Source organism: Hemiscyllium ocellatum, chromosome 11 (assembly GCF_020745735.1).
Source record: "Hemiscyllium ocellatum isolate sHemOce1 chromosome 11, sHemOce1.pat.X.cur, whole genome shotgun sequence".
NCBI lineage: Eukaryota > Metazoa > Chordata > Chondrichthyes > Orectolobiformes > Hemiscylliidae > Hemiscyllium > Hemiscyllium ocellatum.
The window spans coordinates 80,937,317-80,959,687 of record NC_083411.1 but is presented as its reverse complement, the minus strand read 5'-3'; positions in this window follow the sequence as shown (position 1 = coordinate 80,959,687).

Here is a 22,371-nt window from a genome sequence, read left to right as displayed (position 1 = left end):
AATGTTGAACATACCCAACAGTGGAAAATTTATTAACCTGAGATGGAGAATTCCATAAGTTCTTAACTCTGAGTGAAAAGATTTCTCCCATCTTGGGCCTAAATAATTGATCCCTTATTCAGAGACTATGCCTCAGTGCCTTAGTCAATGCAGCCTTCAAAACAATCTCTTATTATCTCCCCTGTTCAGAATCTTGTATGTTGCAATGAGATTACCTCTCATTCTTCTAAATTGCAGATAGGTTTTTCCTCATTTTCTCAGTTTCCTAACACAGAACAACTCACTCATCCAGGAACCAATCCAGTGATTTCACTGAATCCAGTGCAATATAACCTTCCTTAGATATGGAGGACAAAAATGTATGCATTTGTCCAGGTTTGGTCTCATCAGAGCCATACATCATAACAGCTAGATCAACTTATTTTCTTTTATTCCAAACTCCTTGCAATTGTTGGCTTTCCTAATTGCTTACTAACTTCTTTTTCTTGTAAGAGTAGACTCTTGTGTCTCTGAATATGAACATCAGCATATCCACAGTTTAAGTGTTTAAGATGGTAGTCAGTGTCACTTCAAATTTAGATTACGGTTGCATTGACACCATATTGACTTCAGAGGACACTTGCAGTACTAACGAATTCTGAGTCCAGAAACAATGACCTGTCAACTTTAGTGGAAATCCAGTTTGCTGAGAAAATCCTTATTCAAAGGCATTGCTACAACTAAACACAGTAAAGTCACTATTAAATATGCAATAGGGATGTTACACTTAACAGCTTTCCCAATGACAATTTTTACAGTCAATACTTGACATTGGAATTTGTACAGAGTTCAAATTTCTCGAAACAGGTTGTCCTAGTATGATGCTTTTTTGATGGACCTTCTTGCTCTTGGAAGATTTATTTTATATTTCCAAAACAAGAAGTGTTTTTTTTGAAAGTTAATATTTTACAGCAAATCCATTGAATTGTGATTTCAGTTAGCTGTCACAAAGGGACTCAATCTGCAAGGAAACATCTGAAGCAGATAATAACATGGAATAGATTTTTTTCCTGCAAAAAGCAGAGCTTCATTTTGAGAAGATAACAAATGACAGGTTAATCTTTTCTGTAGCCGTTAAGATCATTTGAGTAGAACAACAAAGTACAGTGATTATGCAACATGGCAAACCATCAGAAGACCACCTTCTGCATTTTTTTATTTGTTAATTTTGCAGTGGTGTGAACATATACTAATCTAATATGAATTAAATACTAAACAATTCAATATTGATCCCTTCATATTTTTAACAATATCAGCATACTTTTACAGAAGGGACAAATGATTTAAAACAAGTTACCTAACTCCACATACTGAAAAGCATGGAACAGGAGGTACAAACTCAATATTTTAGGATAGACAAAAAAAACTCACCAAAAGTGGAAATTTCGTGGACAGATTAAAAAAAAATCCTTATAAAAATGTTCAGTAAAGTCACAACAAAGGCAAATAAAATAACCAGAGTTTGCAAGGATGTCTGAAAGCAGCCTAGTAAATACAAAAACAGGACAGCTTTGATAGTGTTCTCAAAACAAAAACAACAGAGGAAAGGATTGGTGTGCAAGTGTGCTGAACATGCAAAATAAAATTCATCTATTGGATTTTATTGTACAATCTGAATAGAGATCTTTCACTTTAAAAGAGAAATTCAAACTTATTTAATATTTGAAAGAATGACATGACAATATTTGATATTTTACGATCTCTATTGTAATGTGCAAAGTAGAAGCAACATTGACAAATCACTACTTTGTAGGCAGCGTGTAGTTGAATAGTAGTGTCAATCTGGTGTAGATGTCTACAGTAGGAGAAGACTGGGTAGAACTTCTAATCCATCTGAAAATCCATTTCACAGGTACACTTTACAATGTCCCTTAAGGTGGACATTCAGTTATTTAGGGCCAGTTAAAAGTGATCTTTAGTTCCAGTATGTTTTCACCTGTTTCTCTCCTCCCAGTCTGGTAACATTTAAACCCAGTGCATTCAGGGTGAGGTTTTATTTTTGCTGAAGATTCTCCCTCTAGTGCAAACAAGATGTATGTTTCAAATCCTCACAAGCTTGGCCTTTTCATTCCTAGTGGGAGGGTTCCACCTGCATTCCTTGTTAGTGAGCCAAAGGGACTTCCAACCTCTGATCCTGGCAGACTGACTATCTTAAATAGAAATGGATAAGAAATCACTGAGACCTTTAGCCAGTTGACTAGTGACATTATGTGTTGAACTTTGGCAACTTAAAGCAGAGACTTGGGTCTGACAGTAAAATTTTAACAATTTCAATTCCAACTTTCCTTGCCTCAAAGCAGCATATTTCCAGATTGAATACAGATGAAACAGATAGTGAGCTACTAATACATTCCTTAGGATATAATTTGTCAAATTAATTCTGCTACAGAGTGCTGATTTAATGTGCCTTAGAATGGTTTAAAGGCAGGGGCAGCTCGGTTTCACAGACATTGAGAAACTTAACAGTTGAAGTAAAATGAGGTTAGCTTCAAAGAGAAGGTACGGCCCTTATTGACCTGAAGGAGCAGAAGTGCTTTTATTTGGATGCCTGCAAGCTATCGCTCTGATAGGTAACCCTCACTCCACCACTCCATTGAAAGACACTGAGATCAGGGATTGGACACCCTTTTCCTGGGGAATTGGGAACTGTATTGCCCAGGACTCCCTGCAGCACCACCAAACATCAGTCTCCCTTTACCCATTGAGGGATAAAGGCCACATTCCTCACCCCCTCATACCTTCTCACTCCTGCTTGCCGCCACCTCATCTCACTCTACTGTGAAAATAAATTATTGGGTGATCCAGAGGAAACTACAGAAGTAGCTCCATATTTTATCCTGCATGATTAAATGAGAAATTTGGATAATTTTCATTCTGGAAACCTGCCAATTACAAAGGACACACGCTGAGGTATCAAATCTGACATAATGTGGGAAAATAAAGAGTTCGGTGTTTCCCATTCAAATTACACTGTATCATCCATCCCTTACCTACCTATTTAACCTCTCCCTGCTAAAAACTCAGCATACATCTTTGTGTTACAGCAGATAGCCAAGCAGATAGGGTTCATTGTACATATATATCAGTTGCAACTCTTGGTCAGATTGAGTACATTCAGTGATTACATAGCTAAATATACTCATGGTCATTCTCATGGACAAGACTTCATCATGGCATAAAATAGCTCTATAAAATATCAATGTACTGAATCCTACTGTTCAGAGAGTACAATTAAACGTCATCAATTATACATTTAACTGCTCGCCATTTCTGCTTAAATTAATGCAAATATCAGTAACTTATTCCATTTTTTCTATTGAAATTTTGGTAAGGGGAGTGCAAGTTTGCATTACTCCTGTTGTGTTAATGGTAATGAACCATTTTGAAAAAAGATTACATATAGTAACACCAAAATCCTGCAAGAATAGAGATGATTGGTTAATCTCCCTTCCAGTCAAGCACTATTATAGTATGCAACTGGGATTGATTTTGTCCACATAATTTGCATGATGTTACTCTCCTTCACTCACTACATTTTTGCTGGAGAAATATTTTTGTTTCTATTGAGACGTTGCATAATGTTTGGTTTTACAGTCAATTTTCTGTGATCTGAAAAGACTCTGTTGTGAAAGGATGTTGTTTTCTACAAGCCCTGCTGTAAGTCCATTCCCAAATCCAACTCATTGACTGACATATTGTTGAGAACATTCACTCATTCTCTTCCTGTACTGGAATAGGGGCCCATATCATGCTCTGAAATAGTTTTTACACATTGTTGTAACTTTTCTCCGTATCTATCACTGTCACCTTAGGCGAATGTGAAACATGTGGCTTGCTTTGTTTTCTTTTTCTCTTTCTGTGCCCTTAATAACTGCTGCAATGCAAGGTAATCAGCTAGATCATCAAAATTTATTTTAAAACTCTTTCAAGATCACATTATATTTCGTAAATAATCTGATTTGTATAAAATCAGTAGCAGAAGTTGTGTGACTTTGGTCTTGGGAGTCTACCTTTATTGCATGGATATGGAACAGGTTTATCTGCTATCCTGATTCAGTCACATTCAACTCTTAGACATTTTATATCAATGCTATTGTGTGATTACATTGATTAGCAATCTGTAAAAAAAAATAAGTTTTCAGAAATTATTGCATAGAAAGGTTAATGCCAGAAATGCCAGTGCCGCTTTAAAGCATTAACACAAATAGGATGATTATCATCTGAAGAACCAATGTGTCTCTGCCAATATGTTGACCTAAGTGAGCAAACTCTTCATTCCAAGCCTGACAAGATGGAAGTATTCACCCAACGATATTCAATATGTGATGAACTAGTTAGAATTGCAAGTGTCTGAAGGGAAAACATGTCAATATACTGCAGGACCTGTCAGAGCAACAACGATTTCCTCTCTCTAGGAGACATCAAACAGACCAGAGCAACAAAAAATTGCAGGCTGCACATGTACATCTTTACACCTTGATTAAGAATGTTCTTGCTCATAAATTTCTATTGACAATCTGCAGACATAGCACCTTAACCACAAGAACCACATGCTATTTCATTGATAATAACAAGTTATGATCATTACAAAATTATCGCGACATACATTGGTTTACTACTTTCTAAAATAATAGCCCAGGATTTCCTGGAAAATGCAAAGAATGTGAGTTCATTGTAGATGTTCAAGAATGTATTCAGAATATAAGAATTAGGAACAGGCAATTCAGCTCCTCCAGCCTGGTCTGCCATTTGATATGATCGTGGTTGATATCACCTTGGCCTCAATTCCACTTTACTGCCCACTCCCTCATAACCCTTTAACTCATTACTAATTTTAAAATTGCCTATTTCCTTGTTAAATTTACTCAATGTCCCAGCATCCACCACACTCTGGGGTAATGAATGCTAGAGATTCATGATCCTTTGAGAGAAGTCATTTCCCCTAATCTCTGACTTAATTCTACTACCCATTATCCTAAAATTATAACTTCTTGCTCCACAAGAGAAAACATCCATTCTACATCTGCTTTGTCAATCTCCTTTACTGTCTTATACATTCAAATTGGATCATTTCTCATTCCTTTAAACTCTAGAGAGTATAGGCCTAAAGTGCTTAATCTCTCTTCATAAAATAAACTCTTTATCTCTGAAATCAATCAAGTAAATCTCTTCTGAACTGCCTCCAATGTAACCACATACTTCCTCAAGTAAGGGAACCAAGGCTTCATGCAATACTTCAGGTGCTGTTTCACTAATGCCTTGTATAGTTGCAGCAACTCTTCTCTGCTTTTATACTCTATTCCTTTAGCAATAAATGCCAACATTTCATTTGCCTTTCATAGTTCCTGCTTTACCTTCATACTAGTTTTCTGTGATACATGCAAAAGGACTCTCAAATCCCTCTGCACTAAAGCACTCGGAAATTTCTCTCAATTTAAATAACAATTTGCCTTTCTATTTTTCTGACCAAACTAGATAACCTCACACTTCGGCGAAAGTGACTACTGCAGTTGCAGGAGATTAGAGCAAAGGGTGTGGTGCTGGGAAAGCGCAGCAGGTCAGGCAGCATCCGAGGAGCAGGAAAATCGAAGTTTCGGGCAAAAGCCCTTCATCGGCCCTTCACTTATCTGCGCACTTATCCATGCTAAAATCCGTGTCAAATTTTGGCCCATTTATATCCATACATGTTTATAATTTTATTTTATTTTTTCATTAGTTTCATGCCTATTTTAGTGTCATGTGCAATTTTGGCTGTAGTATCTTCTATCCCTCTATCCAAGTCATTAATATAGATTGTAGAGAGAAACCTCAATCATCTGAAGCGCACTGATAGCGAGTATTTTGTTCAGTTAATTGAATTCCGAATAATTGAACATTGGATAACATAATTTAGCCAAGCATTGGGACTTTGTGAGTTTGCCAGATATTCTGATATTTGGATAATCAAATGCCGGATAATTGAGGTTCCTCTGTAAGCAGTTGGGGCCCCAAGGGCCAAAACCCATGTCAGCTCAATAGCTACTTCTTGCCAACGAGAAAAAGCTCCATTATTCCCAACTCTCTGAATTTTATCAATTAGCTAGTCCTCTGTCAAAGCTAAAAATGTGTTGCTGGTTAAAGCGCAGCAGGTCAGGCAGCATCCAAGGAGCAAGCGATTCGACGTTTTGGATTCATCCTGATGAAGGACTTTAGCCCGAAACGTCGAATCTCTTGCTCCTTGGATGCTGCCTGACCTTCTGCGTTTTAACCAGTAACATATTTTCAGCTCTGATCTCCAGCATCTGCAGACCTCACTTTTTACTCTGTCAAAGCTAACAAATTACCCGTAATCCTCTGTAATATTACCTTTTACATTAATGTTTTGGTGGCATCTTATCAAAAGACTTCTGGAAGTCCAGATGTACATCTGTAGGATCCCCATTATCCAATTTGCTTGTTTCATCTTCAAAGAATTCTAGCAAATTAGTTGAACATTCATAATAGCATAACTGAGTTGTGTTAGTAGTTAGGCTTCACCTTAAGCCATGCTGAATCTTCCACTTCATGAACTCATCTTGCTATCATATTGATAGAGGCATTTCAGTCCACAGCCTTAAATTTCATGGCTCTTATATTTCATGACTTCTTGGTTTCTGGGGAGGAGGGGCTGATTAATGAAATTGTGTACAAACTACGGAGTAAAAGTACCACATGTGTGGGGGATTTATGACTTGCTTGTGAACTTTGGATCACTCCACCTCACTCCTAGCAGGTCAAGTGAGTAACAGATCAGTACTTGGTTTCATTTCTCAGTGCTGACTAGTACCATAAGTTGAGGGGAAATAATTGGCAATGCCAGAAATGAGATCCCTGATCATGTTTGGAAATGTATGTACCATAGTCCCATTGATATTCCTCAAAATTATGACATGAGGACCACAATACATTACTTACAATTATGTAGTGTCTTTATCATTAGTTAAAACTCCAAAGTGCTTCACAGAAACACTGTTAAATAAATAAAGGAAAAAGACCACAGATGCTGGAATTTGAAACGAAAACAAAATGTGTTGGGAAAACAAAACAACAATAGATCAGACAGCAACTGTGGAGAGAAACAGATTAACATTTACAATATGACTGTTTGTCAGGAATGTTTTTTTATTTGTATTAAGCAATAATTGATACTCTAGGCTACATAAGGAGGTAGTAGAACAAACAAATAAAAATACGGTCAGAAACACAAGTTTTCAGAAGCACCTTAAAGGAGGAATAAGAGGTAGACATGTGGAGTGATTGAGAGGAAGAATTGCAGAGCTCAGACCTAGCTAACTGTAGACATGACCATCAATTGTGCAATGCTGAAAACTGAGGATATTCAAGAGGCCAAAATTGGAATAGCACAGAGATTGTAGAAGATTACCATCAGGCTGGAAGATACTGAAAAAAGAACAAGGTTTTAAAAGGTAAGATTTACAGTCTATTGCATAATGTGCTCTTCTTGGAAATTCCACGATAATATCTAAAATACACCTGACAAGTTGTGTTGTTAATCAGCTCAGTTAGTAATTGCATGGTGTGATGAAACAGTAAATTATGCAGACTAAAAAGGAGCTATGTTTAAATTCTAATATCATTGGAGTTACCCAATCACAGTTGAGAACAGCTGATGCATAGCATCAATGTTCTCAGGTTAAAATATATATAAGCGACTTGGTTTTCTGATCAATATCTAGTGACTGCTTTGGGAAGTGCAGAGATGGTCAGGTGTTGGTTGATTCAAATTTCAGATATGAAAAATATTCATGTCGATTAACTCACTGAGTTACTTTCCAGTCTCAGTTAGAGAAAATCTAATTGACGCAACTAAACATTGTTGTTCCCATTGCAGCAGTATACATTGCCACAAAAGGGTACATAATTCACAGTCAAGATGAAGTTGGCTGTGTCATCAGAAGGTTTCAAAGATGTAATTTATTGTATGGATGAAAAGAAAACATATAAAATACAAGGGCCAGTGACAGTGTCCATGCTACTGAGACAAAAGGCCAAAATTGAAGTCCCACCCACTTCAGATGTGTATCATAATAATCTGCACACATTGATTAGAAAAAGTATATAATAAGAAAGTTGAAATTCTACCTGTACTGAGAGTATAAATGATGTAAAAGAAATTCCCACACCGAGCACAGTGGCCCCATCCCAGACATGGGCATAGTGGCCTGACGGCTATATGATTGTTGATACTTTCAAACAACCTCTTCAAACACACCTCTGTAGCAGGTGAGTCTTGAACCCAGGTCTTCTGCCCACACCGATTGTATATCAGCATGGATAGCATATTATTCAGTTCATAGGCTTGTTAACAAGTTTAAGTGAGTCTTAATTATTTATTAAAGTGTGGTTGGCAGGCTATTGATTTTAGCAGCTGGCCATTTAGAGTACAGCAGTGAGTTTGGGTCGGGGGAAGATGATGGCCTCGCTACTCAACTTACTTTACGCACTTCTTTGCAAAAACTTACCCAGGTGGGGGGTGGAGGGCACATGAATCTCAGCTTTAAAGCCCCAGCCCAAAATTATCTATAAGCAATGTGATAGATGAAAAGGTAGTATCTAATAGGAAGAGAGAAACAGTAGCTGGCCATTTGACCATTCAAACTGTTACATCATTCGAATAAATCATGGCTGGTCTGTTTCTTAATTCCATCTACCTGACATGGCTACAGATCCCTTAGGAGTTTCATCAGACGTAAAAAGAAACAGATACCCTGAAGTTATGTGAAAACTGCACTTTAATTTGCAGGTTCAGATAACAGTTATTAACTGCTTGTCCTTTGCACTTGTGGTTTCGGATGATATCTGAACCCCTCCAGTGATTACTTCCTTCAAATGCCTTCCAACTATCCATTATTTTAATTACAATTTGTTAGCCAAGAACACATTTAATAACTATTGCACTACGCTGACACTGGAATGACCACAGCGTGTGTTTAACAATACCAATTAGTTGCCAAGATGGATGGGTTTTGTGTCTTCCAGCAATGTGTATAATTTCTCAGGGAGTTTTCATAAAACTCGCTTCCACCTGCTTTGTTTTTATTGCCTCAGCTCAAAACTCTATTAGAAAGTCAAGTGGTAACATGACGGTAATATAATCTTCACAGATCAACAGAAGGAAATATGGAGACACATAATGAGAAGTAGTACAATGTGACTCATATCCTATGAGTGTCTAACCTGATTACTTACAAGTAGGGCTACAGCTTATGTTCTCCTGCTCTTCAGGAAAGAACTGCTATGTCTGCTTTCTGTAGTGACATTAAAAAAAATTTGCTAACAAAATGATGGTGAACCTAATGACATTTCTTCTATTAATCTATGAAATACACAGAAGCTTATGATGACAAGGGATACTTCTGCGAATTACAAATCAAAAACAACCTGTGGGACAATTGGAACATGGATAGTCTTATGAAAATAACTGCTAATTGAAATTAGAAAAAAAAACTGAAAAACAACTTCCGTAATGTTAATTTACCATTGAAATAACAATTGATGGTATTTCACATTCAACTCAAATTAAATTAATTACAGAAAGCTGGGTAACTAATAAATACCTCTTTAAGGGTTATTAATTCAATGCCTAATAAACAATCTGGTCAAGACAGGAAACAAGTTAAACTGTTGAATTTTATCTCTGTGCTGTAAATGGTGTTGATGAATTAAAATGTTAACATTCCTGAATCCTCTTTCATACTATTCATTTTTCTTAGTTGCTCTGTCAATACATTTATTCCTCATGCCTATTTTTATTTCTGTATTGGATTTAACTCAAATCAACCTTCCTTTGTGTCTTTCTCAGTCTTTAAAGCTCTGACGACATTTGATCCAACTGTTTAGTAAGATCTCACACAGCTATATTGTCCTTATAGCACCGTCATTAATTTCAACCCCAACCAGTTCAGATACAATGGACCAAGTTTTAACTACTGAATCAGGTGGCTTGAGACAGAAAATTTCCTCAGTTGACAGACCCACTTCAGTTTCAAGAAAACCATTGCACATTATTTTCACCCTGGGAGGTGAGATGGGGTAAAGCAGGACCCATCATTTCCAGAAACATATTGCAGGAGGAGCAGGGGTGGACTAGTACCAAAGTGTCTTGGCCTTAGACAGTCTGTCTTTGTTCTCTGGGTGCTTTGTCCTGACTATATTCAAATCAGCTAGGACCTCTGCCCCCATCTCTCAAACCCCTTCATCTCATGCTCACTCCCCACACCCTTCTATGACCTCAACTCTGGTCCCCTAGATCCCTCCACGCTGCTTCATTCCACCACTCCCCTACCATGCACTCTCTTAAACTCATGCCTGCTACTGCAACTGATGTCCTGACACACTTGCTATGCCATCTCATATTCCAATGCAATCTCCACAGTCGCTCATCCATTATCCATGGTGGGAAGAGCTTAAGAGACATAAAGAGATTCAAAAAAGGTTTAATAGAGATCGTATACACTTGATATAGAAGAAATAACTGATTTATAATATTTGTTCAAAAGTCTTACATCCCCTTGTGTTCTACAAGTTATAAAACAAATTTCTATTATATAATGACATTGACGATAGCTAATCATTTATTATTATCCAGTTTAAATTATCAATAAAAATATGAACTCAATCCCTCTGATGGCAGGAGCTTTTAAAGTTTTTATAGAGTTCAGGATTTCAACCATATTAATGGGCCCTTAACAATGTTCAACAATGAACTCCATTAAAAATGTATGAACAGATCTTACAGCTTAACTGTAAGCTACACATGTCAATCAAAGCAGTCCAGTAGACAGTGTTCTTTCTTAAACTTAAGCTGATAGTTTCTATCTTTCGTCAATTTTACAGGTCTGTAGATTTCAATAATTCCAATTCAGGGGTCATCACAGAGCTTATCATTTCTTTAAGAATGTTTGCGTCTACTCCATAAATTTATGACTCTCACACTGTGGGTTATAAGGCTCTTGGATATAATGGGACTGTTGGAGATCAGGATAGGACTTCTGCATCTTTGTCTTGCCCATATTTTAAGTTGTCCAGAGTTTACCTGACTCTGTAAATATCTGTACCAAGCCTTTTCAGTGAAAGTGTGACAGCATGTTTCAAAATCCAAAATTCAAGTTTTCTTTTCTCAGTGAACTCCTGAAAATGTAGAAGTACCATTCCAATTCAAAATTCACCTCTCCCTCTCACTCGCTCAATTCAGTATAAGCATGTGCAATATATATGCTCACCTCTGTGGCCACCCAATACCTGAACCCAACTTTCACTGAGCACAATCAGCTGTCCTTTCCAAACAAAGACAACCTGGTACTAGTCCACCCCTGCTCCTCCTGCACAGAAAACAGTTTGATATGCCTCATGCCAAAATTCTGTTCAACAAGATACCTCACTTGACCTGCCTTACCAAGTTTGCTTTAAGAACCTATAAGATCAGAGTGAGAGAAGGAAAGACTGACTTGGAGGTTTTCTTCATAATTATCAATAAATCTTTCTCCTGATAACCTATAAGATAGTTCCCTTCCTTTGTACCTTACAGAGCTTTCAAAAATCCTGACATTGTATGCGACAACTTTTAATTGGCCTCATCCCTCACTGGGATTGAGTAACAGCTTTGTGTCTTGATTAATGACCTACATTTACATTATACCTATGGTGACAAAGAATCATTACCTTTAAGCTACGCTTGAAATACTTACTGGTCATTTTGAAATACTCATCATTTTTGTTTACAATTTTAATGATAGTGTTTAATAATACTTTGTACCACAACTTTATTTATTCAAAAAATGTCTAATCTTGTTTGCTAGTGCATCTTGTTAAAGACTATCGGCTTTTCTTGTTAAATTACTAGATCATTTTCCACTAACATACTAGACCAACATGCCCTTTAGATCCTTAACAGGAAAGAAGATGGTGACAGCAAATCTACTAGCTAGCTCATGTGATGAAGCTGCTCCTTTAAAAAGGTTATGCAGTCCTTGTTTTATTTCAGAGAGGTCATAAATGACACAGGCTCTGAAAAATCTGGAAGTGAAGGGTTTTAGGGCCAATTTGATAATAGCTAACAGATACTGCCTCAGGCAGAAGACTTTCAAGTTTAAAATAAAAAAAAACACATGTACAAAGAAAGGAGAGTGGCCAGTTCTCTCAGCTCAGTTTATCTGGTGTTTTTTTTTGTAACAGTAGTGTGAAGAAAGGCTGCTGGACCCATAATAGCAGGTCCTGGCTGGTACTGTCTCTCCTTGACTTCTATCCTGTAAGAACCTGTTTGATTTTACCTTTTGTGCCAAGGGGTGCTCAAGGAGATTGTTGTAGTGTCTGCAACAGCATAATTAAGTTAGGACTGTCTGTTGGGTTTTCAGATAGGATAGGTTATTCAGCACTCTGTTTTCTGTTCTTTGTGTTTCATTCAGTAATCTTGTAAATAAGTTCTGTTTTGTGTAAAACAAAGTGGTTTGACCAGCTGATTTTCTTCTGGAAAACCCACTTTACATCTGCTTTAAATAACTTGCAACATTAGGGTCTGGGCTATCTTCTTGACATGTTTCGAGGGGTTTGGCCTGGTCCATAACAGTCATAAAACATGATGAGCAGCAGTGAGGATTCATCTTACAATAGTCTTTCAAAATGGATGTTGATCTGAGAACTTACAGAGGATATCCTCTCCTGTTGTGAGAAATAGCCGAGAGAGGCAATTTTCAGCTATTTTAATTATGTCTTTAATTTTTCTGTTTATTTGTTCATGCTATTTCTAACCAGAGTAAGGCATGCAAATAATTCAGAATGGAAATCGTTTTCCATTTAGAGTATAATATTTCTGCAGGGGAAGTGGGTAAAAAGGATAGTGTTCAGCATTACACTGCCCTATTTCTGTTCGAATCCAGTTCGCACCCATTTTAATCACTCATTGCAATTTGTTGGTTCAGATGACCACTAGAAACAGATGAACCCTCATCGTTTTTTTAATTTCGAAATAAGGATCCCAATATACCATATATTTTAACTGATGCCATGGCAGAAATTGCTCTAGTTTTCCCAGCAGCTGGAGCAAGATTAGCAGTTTTTAGGAGGAGAGAGAACACAGAGATCTTCATGAATAATTGGTAATCTTTTCTTCACGGAGCCAAGAGGAAGAAGAGAAATTCTCCTACAGGCCACACAAGAAAAGTAATAACCTTTGTGTAACTTGTGAGTAAATGATTGATTAATATATTAGCTGATCAAAGTTCATCATTGAGACCTAAGATGAATTCCATAGGATAGTCAGTTTTGTGAAATAAGCCAACATTGGGATGTGACAATGGGTTTAGATATTTCAAACTGTGCCTGCTATTACTATTTTAAATGAAAAAAGAATTCCAAATGATTAACATGTCATACTTTGATTAGAAAACTGAACAAAAAAAAGACATAGCAAAAAAACTTGAAAAGTGATGTAATTTCTGCTAAATGAATCAGGCACAATACCTTTCTTAATGTTATTTCTAGTGCACTTTACAAATTATACACTCACTTTCTTCAATAATACAAAGGAGGAGAATGGACTACTTTACCATAATATTTTGAAAAGAAAATTTGGTGCCTTCAAAATTATGGTGCAAACACAGCAGGCATCAAAACCTGAAGAGACATCACTGCCATATCAGATTATGCATTCATGCGAAGCAAAAGAAAATGTATCCATTTTCAAATATTCCTGGGCTTTTTTTGAAGGGATTAGACATTGTATAGCTTCCTCCTCCAATGATGAGAAAATATTTTCCTTCTCCCTCTGCCATATCTCTGAATGTTTTTTAAACATTACACACATTGTTTTCTCTTCTTTACATTGTGAACTTTCACAAAGTGTAAATTTTCACATGATAATAATATCCATTTTTTGGACAGTTGAATCATTATTTAATTGAATTGAACATCAGCTATGACAGGGAATATGCTTGAAACAAAAAGAAAAGTTGGTCTAAATATTGGGAGCATTTGTTTCCTTCTGGAGGTGTTGAGAGAGGTGGGGGGGCAGAGAGATAATTGGGGAAGCATCTGCAGTTAGGTGTTGGGTGAGAAGTTGTTTTGTGATTTTCTCAACTCATCAACAATGAAGGCCCTTAACTGGTCAATCAATGGCTATTTAAGAGGCTTAACTTATCACCACCTGATCACTTACCTCTGTGGGAAGTGAGAAACGTGGTTAGATTTTTTTGACTTGGAAACCATGGCAACTGTTTGGATTGACATGCAATTATGTATAAATATGTGCTCTCATCTGCCATGGTGATGGGATCAATATCAAGAGGTACACACACACAATAGGCAGACATTGTAAGCTTGAAGCTTCAATAAAGTCCTTGTGTTGAATACACTGCTGTGAAGTATATGCAAAACATCAAATATACTGAGTGGCCAGAAAGGCAACAACATACAGCTTTAGCAGAAGTTCTGTAGTTTATGGTGTGGACACACAATAGAAGAGCCTTTGCTGATCTCAGTCAAAATATAGTGCAACTGCTCAACAGAGCTTGCGAAGTGAACCTGAAGTTCAGTGAGAAAAAACAATTACAACTAAAGATGCCAAAGTCAATGGAGGTCTACAAACTCATGAGAGGCACAGATGGATAAAGTCTCTTCCCTGGAGAGTCCAGAACTAGACAGCGTAGGGTTAGAGTGAGAGGAGAAAGATATAAAAGAGACCCAAGGGGCAACTTTTTCACGCAGACGGTGGTACACGTATAGAATGAGCTGCCAGAGGAAGTGGTGGAGGCTGGTACAATTTCAATATTTAAAAGCCATCTGGATGGGTATATGAATAGGAAAGGTTTGGAAGGATATGGTCTGGGTACTGGCAGGTGGGACGAGATTGGGTTGGGATATCTGGTTGGCATGGACATGTTGGACCAAAGGGTCTGTTTCCATGCTGTACATCTCTATGACTCTAAGACTCTATGACCTTTGCCCAGATTCCAGCAAAAGATGAAATCTGCAGCAGTGACGCATCAAGTAACAGATGTAAAAGCAGGACCACAATTTGTTAGATCTGTCAACTATTCAGCATAATTCTCATCCAATTTGGAGTGTGAGTCATTACACCAACTCAGAGCCGAGAATGTGGGGTGGTGCTGGGGAAGGGAACAAAAAGCAGCATTCATTAAAATCAGGCAGTGGTGTTGAAATACTCCACATGAATGTTAAAGTCATCCTGCAGTGTGACACCAGCAAGACAGGACTTGGAGCAACACAATTGCAGCATGTTCAACCAGGTGACTTTGCATACAAGTTCTCATTCAAACAGAAGGACATGATGGCCAGACTGAGAAAGAGGCCTTGTGAAAATTTCCAACAATACCTACTTGGAAAAGGCAAAGTGAATGCAGCATTTGACAACAAACCTCTCCAAAGTATTTTCATCGGGCTGCTACTATTTACTTGAAAGCATCTGCCATGAATGTTACTCCAGTTACCGAGGTATCAACTGGAAACGATATACCAGGTGTGCGCTGCAGACATGCTTTTCAGAGCAGCTCTCCCAGAAAAGAAAATGGGAATGCTACAGAATAGGAAATCTCCCAGATTCAACATGAAGCAGCAGTTTGACATGCTTTGGAAGTCATCAATCCAGCAGAGACGCTGAGTGATATTGACATGCACTTTGATCAAATCAAGTGAACGTCCCAAAAATACGTGAATCTCCAGCTGGAGATTTTCAAGATGTAATAATAAAAGAATGACCAGAGACCATGAAGGACACACCTGTTGCAATAAGAGCATTTTGGTGATGAATTCACAGCACAAGATGGTGTATTGTACAGAGAAAATTGATTCCAAAGGAGAGGAGAGATGTTAAAGAACGTCAATGCAAGTCAGCAAGGAAATGAATCAAGTTTAGTGAGGGTGAGAGATGCACTGTTCATGACCAAAGAAATGAAGCACCACATCAGCAAGTGCAGTGCTTGTATTGAGTGCCAAGTTAAGCCACAGACAACGCACAACATCCCAGACAGACCATGAATGAAGTTGGGAGCAGATCTCTGAATACTCGTAATAATTGATTATCTTGTCACAATCAATTACTCTTTTGATTACTGGGCAGTGCATTTGACTTCAATGAGTACCATGGAGATTATCAAATGCCGAAAAGAGATGTTGGCTGTTATGACATTCCCGACATTGCCGCGAGTAATAATTATCCCAGTTCATGACTGAAGAATCAGCTGTCTCATGAAAGAATGGGAAATTCAACAACACACACCATTTCCTCACTAATCACAGCCAAATGATAAAGGCTGAGCCAAAACTAAAAATCATCAAAGACACCACAAAGAAATTGAACAAGTCTTCCATAAATGTACAGAAAGTAATCCTCACTTAGTGAAGACATGGAAAATAGTCCGATACAACAGCTAACATCATGTCGCACACAAACTATTCTTCTAATAGCAATAAAGCTACTGAACTGGAGGTAGTAACAGGCAGAAATTAAAAAGGTGAGGTGAAATGGGAGAATGCCAAATCTAACTTCAATAAGACTGCTAAATCATTCCCTGGATAAAAATAGAAAGTGCTGGAGAAACCCAATCAGTCCAGTAGCTTCCGTGGAGAGAGAAACAGAGATGATGTTAGAGCAAAAGGGCCTCAACTTGTCTCAATCTATGGGGTAATAAGAGACATGGGTATCAGTCAGTGAGGTATCCTCTGAAAATCAACTCTAGCACTTTCCTGTAATCTTTGACCCCTCTCTTAATGTGATCTTCATTCTCCATAAAGAGCATATTTACCTTTTGTCGCTGGATCTCCCGAAGAATATGTTCAGCTCATTCTTAGGGCTGTCACAAGTTGAATTTGCCAAATACCCTCTCTGACATTTGTGCCAAGAATTCTTGATATTTCGAATCTATTCAGCTTGAGGAAGAATGGGAACCTGCATATTAATGAGGTTGATAATGAATGTCAGTCCCTGTTAACAGGCCTCTTGCTACTCCCGAACAGGAATTTTGTCTCAGCGTCTGGGACTTGGTTGAAAATTATGATTTGTCAGTCTTGATGTTGAGAAAAGTCTCACTGAACATTTCACAAAAGTCTCGCTGAACATCCTTTGCCCTAATTCTCATCATTCAGGAGCTGGGAAGAATGTGCCCTCAATATGATAATTTAAAAAAAACGCATGATAAAAGGAATTTCACCATAATGTAAAATCCTTCATTTTTCTAATAGACTAGGTATTCACATGTCTTAAACATAACTCTCATAATCTAACTCCACATGCAGTCATGAGTCATAGCGACAACTCTCAATTTAATTGTGTATTTACAATCTAAAGGCATTACAAGTAAATGGTCTTACAGGCTTGGCCTGTATCCACTGGACAAAAGTGAGTACTGCAGATGCTGGAGATCAGAGTCAAAATTATAGTGAGGCTGGAAAAGCACAGCATGTCAGGCAGCATCCAAGGAGCAGGAAAATCGTTGTTTCGGTGAAGGGCTTTTGCCTGAAATATCAATTTTCCTGCTCCTCTGATGCTGCCTGACCTGCTGTGCTTTTCCAGCACCACTCCAATCTTGGCTCTGCATCCACTGGAGTCTAGAGGTATAAGAGGTGATCTTGCTGGTACATGTAACATCCTGAGGGGACTTGGCAGGGTGGATGCTGAAAGGTGTTTCCCCTGAGAGGGAAACTTGAACCAGAAGATACAGTTTAAAATGAGGGGTCCCCCATTTAAGATGGAAATGACGGTAACTTGTTTTTCTCTCAGTGTTGTTAGTCTTTAGATTTATCTTCCTCAGAAAAGAGTGAAGGCAAGATCCTTGAATATTTTTAAGGGAAAGATGAACAAAATCTTGACTACCAATGGAGCTAGAAGTTATCATTAGTGGCCAGGAATGTGGAGTTGAAGTCACAATCATATCAGTCATGATCTTATTGAATGGAAGAGCAGACTTAATGGGATGAATAGACTACTCATACTCCAAATTACGATATTCCCAAGTGCATAAATGAAGCTTGCAGATATTAAAAAGGAAGATATGAAAAATAAAGAATTAGAGATTATTTAAACAGAATTTGATAAGGCCCTGGGAATTTGCAGATGGGGAAAGTAAAAATAGCTGTGCATATGTCGAGGAATATTATCTCCTACGTGTATAACTATCAGGATGATGGACAGCATATAAATGGATAAAACGTTCAGAGATTTGATTCTTAGGCCCCACCTTTTTTATTTATAGCAAGAAGTGAATTCAAAGATGAAATGCTCCAGTTTTGGCTAAATTTAAATCCAATCAATTTCAATTCAGATTTTGTTTCACTCTGTGCATTCAACTGCCTTTTATAATTTGGCTGTGTTATAAAAATATTATAACAATAGATGCTTTTCTAAAGCTTCATCATCGTTTTCTCATTGGTTTTCTTTCATGGACAGAAATACAACAAGTTTTTGTGTTGTATGCTGGCCATGCAGGACTAAATTTATAGCATGTGCTTGAATAATTGCCAAACTATTTTTAGTTTCTTTCAGTCATTGGGTCTCAATTGTCGCAGTAATGTTTCTGTATGATACAATAGCTTGTTCATAACTATGCTGTTTATTTTCAAAAAATTCTTCACAACATCATGAGTTTGCGATGAAGTGTAAGTAAGTTTTAATTAAAGAAATTGTGAAACATAAGCTTCTAAAAGTTTGTCATAACTTAAAGGAAATAAAAGGAAAAGGAAAAAAAAGTAAAAATAAAACATTCTTGATATTAAACACAGTTCTAGATAATTGGAGACTATGCATGTGAAATGGGAAAATACTCATTAGGGAAAATACCTACATTCATCATTTGTGTTTTTTGTTGTAGCTTTACTAAAAGAACTGAAATATATCTGAAATGAGGATGTTGACAAAGTGCAGCACACCAGCTGAAATGGAGAAATGTTATCAGAAATAACAACATTTCCAGTAAGTGCAAGCTGTATGCAAAGACTTTTCCTAGTTTATGAATACTTCTGGCATTCATTAAAGTGTAGGATATTTGTTCTGATTCAAGTAGTTTTCATTTTTCCATCTACTGACAAAAGCAAACATAGATTTGGTATGACCAATTTGAGGTTAAAAGTCATTTTCCATTTCTCAATATTTCGAATTATGACCCCGAACACCCTTAAGACAGTTTGAATTTTCATGAACACCAATTGTTTCCAGGCATAATTGACAAAGATGACAAATACTGAAAGCATGGTGTGGCATGAGGAAATTTAGTTAAATCACAGTAATGTAACTGATCACATGATTGCCATTAGTAATTTTGATTGAGCCTGTGAAGACAGAGGTCATAGGTATGATTCCAGTCAGCTACATTTGAGAAGTTACAATGGATAAACATAAATAAGAGTGATAAAGAGCACAAGGAATTGAAATGTCTTTCTTAGTGATAAAGACAGAGCAAGTTCTGGGACTTCCACAGTTGAGATACTTCAAATCAACATCTTGATCAGGAGCGAGCAGTATTGACTTAAATCACAATATAAAGCATTTTAGACTGCCCGAAGGTCACGAAACAGTGAATGAATGCAATCTCTTTCACAGTGCTAACTCAATTCAGATACTTTTCCAGGTCCTGTCAAGTATTCTTTTGCTTCAGGAATTTATTAATTCAGAACTTTCACACAGACTTGTTAATCACAGAAGAAGTCCTTTCTGAGTGTTTCACTATGAATGTTTCAAACTCTATTAAGTTAAATAATTTACATCGGGTATTTAAATTATGTTATGCTCTACTTAGATCTTCTCTGTAACCCTTAACAGTTGCACTTTTTTGCAACAACAAATGTATATCACTGAACATTCTTGTGATGACATGGTCCTGTCTTCATTGGATTACTATGCCTTTCCATGTAATAGATCTATTCTTTTGTCATTAGGCAATTCAAATTATTCCTGTTTAAAAGTTACAATTTCTGCCCAGTTACAAAAGAAAATATTGAGTATAATACAACATTACTTAAAAAAAATTAGCAACCAAGACAAAACCATCAAAAAGTCTTCCTTCAAGCTTCCCACTACCACCTAATGAAGGAGCAGCGCTCCAAAAGCTAGTGCTTCCAAATAAACCTGTTGGACTGTAACCTGGTGTTGTGTGATTTTTAACTTTGGACACCCCATCCAACACTAGCATCTGAAAATCATTCCTTCAAGCTGTTATCAATCAACTTTGTGGGTGGCACGGTGGTTAGCACTGCCGCCTCACAGCGCCAGAGACCCGGGTTCAATTCCCGACTCAGGTGACTGACTGTGTGGAGTTTGCACGTTCTCCCCGTGTCTGCGTGGGATTCCTCCAGGTGTTCCGGTTTCCTCCCACAGTCCAAAGATGTGCGGGTCAGGTGAATTGGCCATGCTAAATTGCCCGTATTGTTAGGTAAAGGGGTAAATGTAGGGGTATGGGTGGGTTGCGCTTCGGCGGGTCGGTGTGGACTTGTTGGGCCGAAGGGCATGTTTCCACACTGTAAGTAATCTAATCTAAACTGTGTTGTTACAATGTCTTTTAATTCAGGTGAGGCTAAGAGCTTCCCATATCTGCAAGCTAAATTCTTTTTGTGACATAAGCTAATGGGGATAAAGTATCGCCTCTTTGAATAACGGTAATTCTTCACAAAGCCCCTATTTCTCATCCATAAATACATAAAATGCTGTTTCCTAGTTCAGAACTATGTTTTACCTATTAAGTTGAACTGAGTGCATCCTTCATTCTGTAATTTTGTCCAGAAACTGAGACTACCTGAGACAAAATATAAGTTTGCAATCATCAAAAATGCCTGACAGCCTGTAACTTGCATTTCGTTTCACTGCCGAGAGCAATTTGGCAACTTATTAGAAGCTCCTGCTGACAGTGAGGTGTTCATCAAATGCGTGAAATTATTTTGCCTTGAGCAAATTTAATAACTGCTTGATGCTTTTTTTTTCTCCCTACACCTTGATAGAGCTTGGCATTGTCATTAATTTATAAGTGTTTGAATGACTTATCACCAAAAATACAAACTTCTTAACCAGTTATTTGCTGATAATTTAGACATTCCATATAGTGCTGTTACTGATTGGACAGTGTTCAGAAACATTTACAACTACTTTGCTTCAGTTATGGAAGCAAAGGTTTTGACATGGAATAAGACCTGAAAAACATTCAGGCCTGGCTTTTCGTCCCAGAAAATGACCATCTTCAACAAGAGGGCATCTATCACCTTCCCTTGACATTCCAACAGCATTGTCACTACTGAAGACCATACTTCAATATCTCTGAGGCTACCCCTAACCAGAAATTCAGCTGGACTAATATACACAGAGTATGGCTAAAAGGGCAGATCAAAAACTGAGAATTCTGCAGCAATTAATGCACCTTCTATATCTCCAAAGCCTGCTCTCCATCTACAAGTCAGAAGTGTGGTGGAATACTTTCCACTTGCCTGGATGTGCACAACTCCAATAGGAGGTTCCATACACCCACCTCCTTAAGCATACACTCTTTCTACCATTTATGTACAATGCATCATTAAGAACAGGCACTGTGTGGCAACCCTCTTTAGAAACCTGCACGGTGGGCGGGATGGTGGCACAGTGGTTAGCACTGCTGCCTCACAGCGGTTAGCACTGCTGCCTCACAGCGCCAGAGACCCGGGTTCAATTCCTGCCTCAATTACTGTGTGGAGTTTGCACATCATCCTCGTGTCTGCGTGGGTTTCCTCCAGGTTCTCCGGTTTCTTCCCAAAGTCCAAAAATGTGCAGGTTAGGTGAATTGGCCATGCTAAATTGCCCGTGGTGTTAGGTGAAGGGGTAAATGTGGGGGAATGGGTCTGGGTGGGTTGCGCTTCGGTGGGTCAGTGTGAACTTGTTGGGCCGAAGGGCCTGTTTCCACACTGTAAGTAATCTAATATAATACCTAGAAGGACCAGGCCAGCAGACTTGTGGGAAAATCATACTTCCAAGTCACACTTTATCATGACATGGAACTGTTACTCTGTTGATTTTTGGTTCAAAATCCTGGAACTCCTTCCTAACAGCAGTCCAGGTGTACTTCTACTTCATGGACTGCAGAACTTCAAGAAAACAGATCATCTCCACTTTCTTAAGGATAATTTGGGATGTGCAATAGGTGCTGGGCTGGCCAGAGATGCCCACATCTCCCATGAATAAATTTTAAAACACAAATAGCTTTGTTTCTTATTTGATTGATTGTAGTCACATGTACCTAATAACGGTGAAAAGTTTTGTTTTGCCAACAGTATATGCAGATCATAACAAACAAGAGTATACAGATCACATGGTGTTTAGACAGAGTGAAG